We start from the raw sequence: 7,805 nt of genomic DNA on the forward strand, positions 1-7,805 counted from the left end.
GATGCAGGCGCCTCCTGCGCCGAGCGATAACGTTTAACACTTGTTAGCCGGTGGAAAGCGGCCACCGGTGAAAGATAAACATGTATACGTGTCAATATATTGGCGGGCTTCGTACGGCAGCAAGGATTCCGTAAATGCTTGCTAAGGCACACAAGTGAATAATTTACGATTGTCAGTTTACTGAGTAGTCAGTTGTGTACCTGGCATGGCCGTATCTGTTTGTTTACACGTGCGTGCAAGCAGTACGCCTGTTGCACTTCAGCCGAATCTTCAGCTGCTGTAGCACGCCAGCCATCGCCACGTTTGTTACCTTTATTCCTGACGCTAAGAGGAAATATGGTATCACCAATTCAAGATGAGGGCACATATTCTCGAAAACATTACACTTGGCGCCATAATTAACGTGTATGTGGGCGGTGATCACGGATATGTGCTCGGTAAGTGTCACATTAGCCCGTAGACCGTCCGTCATTTCAAGCAGACGGAGCCGCACGGCCGGCGCGTGGATTGGCTCATGCTTCAGCTACGACTTCCCTTGAGTGACAAATGCGAATCTCGAAGGCTATGCTCCTGAAGCGATGCGAATCGGGGAGGCAGGATCCTTTTCGTTAACCGCAGTTTGGCGCTGCTGCAGTGTTTTGTTCAATAAATCCAATCCAATCCAAGTTGCTGTAGTTTATGGACCACGTTGGCTGTGCGCGAGTGCTTGTTGCAGTGAGGCGGTAGTTGAATTTTATATTAGAAGTGCCTGGCAAAATGTGCTTCTTATCGTGTGCATTAACCATCGCACAACCTCTGGACTCGTGAAACACCGTGTGTTCGCCGTGTGTTTCGAGCGATACGCCAGTGTCAACAGTGTCTTACAGCGCCCGTCCGAGCTGCTTTTGTTCCCGCCTGCCTGCGCTCTCTCGTGAAAAGCCTGGTACTGGGGCTTCATCACAGTGTATGGAAGAATTTGTTATAGGTTGTGCGTTCGTGATGCTGTAGTTCATCGGCAGCTCTACAGTGTTTGCGCCCGAAAGAGAGTTGGTGCCGCGGTACCTGTGGCACGAAGGAGTGTTTGCTGACGACGTCTTGAAAGGTAAGCAAGTTTGGCGCTTGTGCGCGTTGTTGTAGCTTCCCTTACAAAAAATTCTAGTAACTTTCAATTAAATTTTTTAGACAAATGTTACTAAAACCTACGAACGGTCTATTGAGAGTTCTCAAACCGTTTTTAAACTTCCTAAGTACTTCATACCAACATCCTGTCGACTATTGGCCACCGATATTCAATTAAAATTTAATTTACAAACTTTCTTGAAACGATGAATGAACATCCTTCAAACATTAAAAGCTGGGTACCTTTTTACTTCTTGGAAACATCCTAGCAACTTTTTTCCTACTTTCTGCCGTTAGCCCTAGAAACATCCTTGTAACTTTTTTCCAACTTTCTGTTGCTTGACCTAGAAACTTCCTAGTAACTTTTTTCCTACTTTCTGCTGTTCGCTCTAGCAACATCCTTGTAACTTTTTTCCAACTTTCTGTTGCCTGACCTAGAAACATCCTAGTAACTTTTTTCCTACTTTTAGCTGTTCACCCTAGAAACATCCTTGTAACGTTCTTTCAACTTTCTGTTGCTTGCTCTAGAAACATTCTTGTAGCTTTTTTCCAACTTTCCGTTGCTCGCCCTAGAAATATCCTGGTGACACTTATTGACTTTTTCCAGCATTTTTAAAAAATTGTCTGGTAGTGCTCTGATGCAACCTTGAACATATAAAAGTATGTACCTGTTAGCAAAACACACCAATCTTTTCAAACACTGATGTTTATTTTCCAACCCTTTCATACATGCCCTAAAAAGCCACACGCAAGCAGTTACTATAATGTGGTCTGGATATCTCCCGTGTTCTTGATATCCCTCTTGCTGCAAGCCTAAAGGAGGAAAAATGCAATAATAGTTAGCCTTATGAATTATATCTGGTCGAGATAGCATGATGCAGTCATCCACAAGAATTTGACTTTGACTGACCCACAATCAAAACGAATATTTCAACTGACTGCCTTGCCACACATACTTAGAATGGCATTCACACCTCTGGGGTGCAAAGCTTCTTTTTGGGCGACGTCCTTGTGGGTATTGGAATGCCACCCAAAAAGTGACTGAAGCATTGCTGAAGCAAAACTGCTGCACATAATATGCATGTGTTACATGTAGGAATCGTACACTTGTATAAAGTAGCTGTAAATCAGTTGCAGTAAAGATACTCAAAGGTTTTAGAATGGCTTCAGCGAGATATGCTGAACTCAATAAATGCGATGACATGCGTAAAGCACTTTTTGCCTAAACCATGTCTTTAGGTGGTAGAAAACATATTTATAGACCCTCTAGTGCGCATTATTCACAGTTTAAAAACTCAATTTGCTAAAACCACAACAAATTATTATATTAAAAAGTGACTATTTCAATATTTCCACCAAGTGCAGGGCAGCTTGAGCATGAAGCAAGCTTCCTTGTGACATCTCAGTAAATCCGAGGTAGTGAGCATGTGGTACCACAAACCACAGATGCACACATGTTCTGGGCAGTAGTCAACACTGTTACCATGTCACTGGAAGCTTGTGTATTAGGCAGCTGACAAGTAATATGAAAGAAAAGGTAAAAAGGATTGTTTTCATTTCAGATAAGTGACAGCAAAGAACAAGCTTTATCCAATGTCAACTGGAGAAGGTCAGAGACACGCTGAAAAAAATGCCAATGTAAAGGTGAATGCTCAGTGTTCAGCTGCACAGTCGTGGCTTGCTACTGCCTGCAGAAAAAAAGTGCCAATGTAACTACTGCGCTGTGTGGATTGTTGTGATTTAGCAGTTTGCGTTACCACCTCAAATTTCTGTAAAATACAAAGGAGACCAGCTTCCTGCTTGAAGCCAACCTGCACTTCGGGTGCGTATTGAACTTGTCACATTAAAAGGTTAGTTATATGCTTGAGGAATTACCTTCTCATACTGTGGCTAGGGATTCAGCAGCTACCTAATAAAGACGAAAATCTTGCTGTTTGTATGCTAATTTTAGGAGATGAAGTACGGTACGCAATACATAAGTGTGAGCGATTAGAGGGAACAATATAGGGACAGGCAATAGTGTGAGAAGTGAGCTTCACAATATTCCATAATAAAAACGACAAAAAGATAAACATCTCGAGACCTCATGCTTCTCAACTATTATCTTAAAAAGGCAAGCTGACTAGATTAATATACAGTCTGTACAGAGTTTATCATGCAGTTACTCAAGTCAGGGTTATATTTAGCTCAGAGGAGGCTAGTTAAAGGTAAGTTCATTAAACTGAGGGCCCCCCAGATGACCAAAAGTGATATGCAAGTGATTTGCCACTAGAAATCATGAAAATGGCACACACAGTAAAATGATTGCATATTACAGAAACATCCTACAACACAAATAAAATCGAGGGTTCGACGGAAGCCCGTCTGGTCGGGATGAAACATGAAGCAACAAAACGACGGACACCGACCAAAATAAAAGCTAAAAAACTAATAAAAACTGAGTAAAAGACATTTCGGCTTCGCTACGGAAGCCTTGTTCACAATGGGGTGACGGAAAATTTGTTGCAGCTTATGTACTCTTGAGCACGTGACGCAAACAGTGGCGGGAACAAAAGCAGCTCGGACGGGCGCTGTAAGACACTGTTGACACTGGCGTATCGCTCGAAACACACGGCGAACACACGGTGTTTCACGAGTCCAGAGGTTGTGCGATGGCTAATGCACACGATAAGAATCACATTTTGCCTAGGCACTTCTAATATAAAATTCAACTACCGCCTCACTGCAACAAGCACTCGCGCACAGCCAACGTGGTCCATAAACTACAGCAACTTGGATTGGATTGGATTTATTGAACAAAACACTGCAGCAGCGCCACACTGCGGTTAACGAAAAGGAACCTGCCTCCGCGATTCGCATCGCTTCAGGAGCGTAGCCTTCGAGATTCGCATTTGTCACTCAAGGGAAGTTGTAGCTGAAGCATGAGCCAATCCACGCGCCGCCCGTGCGGCTCCGTCTGCTTGAACTGACGGACGGTCTACGGGCTAATGTGACACTTACCGAGCACATATCCGTGATCACCGCCCACATACACTTTAATTATGGCGCCAAGTGTAATGTTTTCGAGAATATGTGCCCTCATCTTGAATTGGTGAGACCATATTTCCTCTTAGCTTCAGGAATAAAGGTAACAAAACGTGGCGATGGCTGGCGTGCTACAGCAGCTGAAGCTTCGGCCCCAGTGAACCATTAATGTACCATAGATGTCCATAGAACATCATGTTTGAGACATTGGACACATCCTATAGATATCTATATTTATCCAAACAACATTACAAATACGTACCATGGATAATCTAAGTCCCATCCAGATCACGTTGCTCTAACGTTGAAAGGATGTCGCAGCTGGACATAAGTAACCTCTAATAGATGTTCTTTTTGGGGATGCAGGAGGTCCATAGAACATCTAGTGGATATTTCCTGCTGACGCTATACTTCATGAGCTGCATACCTGCGAGTGCCACAGCAGATGTACTATTGAATACAAATGAAATGGGAACAGCAGAGTGTGTGGCCAAAACGTAACTAAAAGCACAGTCTGCGGCGTCGGCCAGCGATCATTTTACACGCATGTGGTTACATGTACAACCACATGTACCACATGTACATGCATGTGGTTTCGATGCGGAGTGCGGGGCTGCTTGTCCTAGTGCGTATTACGTCACCTGTATTTTGTTTGAAGCTTGTATTCTCACCCCACTATTGCAGTGCCATTCCTATCTGTGATTACTTTTAAGGTGGCTAGCACTGTTGTTGCGCATCCAATGCAATACATTTTTCGTGCTATTCAAATTACGATTAGACACTGTCAGCTTTGATGGTGGTAACAAAAGCAAAGCAATGCACGTTAGCAAGCTGGGTAGCATGCCAGCTATATCACACTACAGATGTAGCGATGGTGCTAGTTACCATAACACTGTACTGCCAGGTGGGTATGGCACTGTCGAGGAGAGATGAGAAAACAACTTTCGGACAAAATACGGGTGACGTTTATCGCAATAGGGCGAGCTGCGCTGCACTCTTCCTCGAGAACTACATCTCCACGCACGTGCACAACGACTGGCCGACGACATGCACAGTATACCTTTAGTTATGCTTCGGCCACACACTCCGCTGTTCGCATTTAATTTGTCCTCGATGGTACATCTGCTGAGGCACACTAATGGCACAGTTACCCCCATTGTCGGCATGTAGCTGGTGACTTTGCTTGAAATGTTTTGTTAACGTGTAAACGTGTAAATGTGAAAATATAAATTGCAACACTTATTAAGGTGAAATCCTTAGATGGCTCGATGGTCGAAAAATCCGATGTCCAGCGTTGCAGCACCAAAATTTAATGGCACCAAAATTGGGGATTGAACCTTCGACCTTTGGTGTTAATTAGGTCGAAGCAAATTAAGACATAGTTCATCAAGATAGAGTTAATTGAGGCACTCTAACCCACGGCCTTTGTTGGGAGTCAAAACCACTTGGAGAGATGGGCGAATCGGCCACATCTCCAAATTATCTCCAAGTTGGATTCCAATTGACATGGTGAAGGTAGAGTCGAACCCACTACCTTGGGTGTTCATTAGAGCGAAGTTACTTAAGGCAAGTTAATTAGGGCAGAGTTAATTAAGGCACTCGAACACTCGATCTTTGGTGGAAGTCAAACTCACGACTTTTGGTGTTAATTAAGGCAAAGTTAATTAAGATACAATTAAGGCACTCAAACCCTCGACCTTTAGTGGGAGTAGAGCCCGCAACCATTGGTGTTAATTATGACGAAGTTAATTAAGGCACAGGTAATGAAGGCACTCGAGCCCACAACTTTGGTAGGAGAAAACAATAGAAGTAACAACGCATGCGAATGACAAATAATTTAATTAATGCTTCGTGAGTGCGCAGGCTTCTGCCTTCATCCTCTTCAGTGTTCGGTAAAGTGACTGTCAACTTTTATATATAGTTCTAGCGCTCATCAAAATGCGAAAACTGTGCTAAGAAAATCGTAAATCCGCATTTTGATCATTATGCATCATTACAAATCCTGCAATGGATAAATGAAAAATAGTGAGTTCAGTAAGCACTAGGTAAAGCACACCAGTGAAACTCACAATGTCATATCAATGTTACTTTTTTATTTATACAACTGATAAAGCTTTATTACAAAAATGATCAGCCCCCAGCCACGCACATGTATGAAATTATGCATTACATGTTCTCGCTGTATACAAGCAGGTTAAATGCGGACCTAAAAAAAAACGTAATCAAAAAGAGATTCTTGAAAATTAAACTTTATTAAAACACAAGTAACGAGTAGGCACAAAATGACTGGTAGGCACAGTGCCACAATTATAATTAAAAAGAATAAAACTGATTAGTAAGGGGTAGTATCACATACTAATTAATGACCAAAAGTGCATGGCCTGCTTGCCAGCACCTGCTTCTGGGGCCACCGGATTCAAGATAGAAAGCCAGTACTTTCTAGCTGCATTGAAAAATATATGGTAAAATAAGTTACACGCAAGCAGAATTCAGAGATGGAATGTTCATCTTGATAGGCAACTTGGTCAGGCAGCTTCTCAGATCACAAAAGTGCCAATAACATAATGCTGCCAGAAACTTAGAGATAGGCATTGCAAATGAGAAATATCCCCGACACTTGAAGAGGAACGCTGGAAACCAAGCGATACAAACATGTGCAAAAATTAACCATCAAAACATTGCCTCCAGAACATTCCCGTAAGCGCTCCGCAAGGCGAACAAACGTACCACAAATAGCAGTCAGAAGCACAGCTCTAAATTTCAGCACGCAACTGTACAGTTCTGCCTAGTATATACGTACTTGGGCCATGGTCAACCGCACAAAAGTCGAAAAGACACAAATAAAGCACACGCTGCTCGCGCCCGGAACATTGCTGCGCACTTGCATCGAGGCGCGTGTTGCTGAATTGATATCAGTGGCGATGCGAAGTCAAAGCTATTGCGAGTTCAAGCTTCTTTTTTTCTTTATAAACTGTCGTAATACATCAGAAAGTTAAAGGTTGTGTATTTTCAACGATGTACTAATAGATATAACTGAAAAATAAAGCATCTTTGTATGAGAAAGAAAAGGACGTAACCGAGACCGAAAGCATAGCGAAAAAATGGCGAAAGTATTGGCTTTTGCGCGCGGTGTCCGGCAGCAACGTTACTAGACCTCCAGCAGTGCGTGCAAAGGTCGTGCTAAATTGCAAAATAATTAATTTAATGCTTTTGCTCTCCTAGCTTCCCATTGTTAGGTATTATAGACAATTTGCTTGTATTTCTGCGGCATAGTGCGTGCATCGACTCATAACGCACAATGTACGATCAATGCACGAGAGCTTTGAATGTGCAAGAGATGTCCCAATCATAAGGACATTCGACGTCCTCTGGATCACCCTTGACTGCCACGTACTAGTCGAACATACTATAAATGTAAACTGGACGTCGTTAAATGTCTTGGATATTTGTTTTTTTGTGGTACATCCAATGGATATTTGTGGTTCACTGGGTATATACCTTGCTTTTTGGGCACAGGTTCGCCCAATAAAGAATTAGTTTCGTCATACACAGTTTTATGACTGTTGACTTCAGCGTCACTACTACGTGACAATATCAACACAACAATCACCCGCAGTTTTGAAAAGAAAGGCTCTTTTAACAGTGACCGCAGGTACTGCATTTGCGAGAGTTTTGTGTATAGT

The 7,805-nt window shown here is 42.8% G+C and overlaps 1 long non-coding RNA gene across 1 annotated transcript; it reads right to left on the minus strand.

Annotated features, from left to right (window-relative positions):
* Nucleotides 1–5,944: 5,944 nt before the first annotated feature.
* On the minus strand, nt 5,945–7,337 carry LOC125940059 (uncharacterized). The gene is made up of 2 exons (XR_007463310.1): nt 6,923–7,337; nt 5,945–6,565 (listed from the first exon to the last, which is right to left on the minus strand). It is a non-coding gene; the product is annotated as an uncharacterized LOC125940059 (long non-coding RNA).
* Nucleotides 7,338–7,805: the final 468 nt, after the last annotated feature.

The sequence above is a fragment of the Dermacentor silvarum genome, chromosome 9 (assembly GCF_013339745.2).
Source record: "Dermacentor silvarum isolate Dsil-2018 chromosome 9, BIME_Dsil_1.4, whole genome shotgun sequence".
Classification (NCBI taxonomy): domain Eukaryota; kingdom Metazoa; phylum Arthropoda; class Arachnida; order Ixodida; family Ixodidae; genus Dermacentor; species Dermacentor silvarum.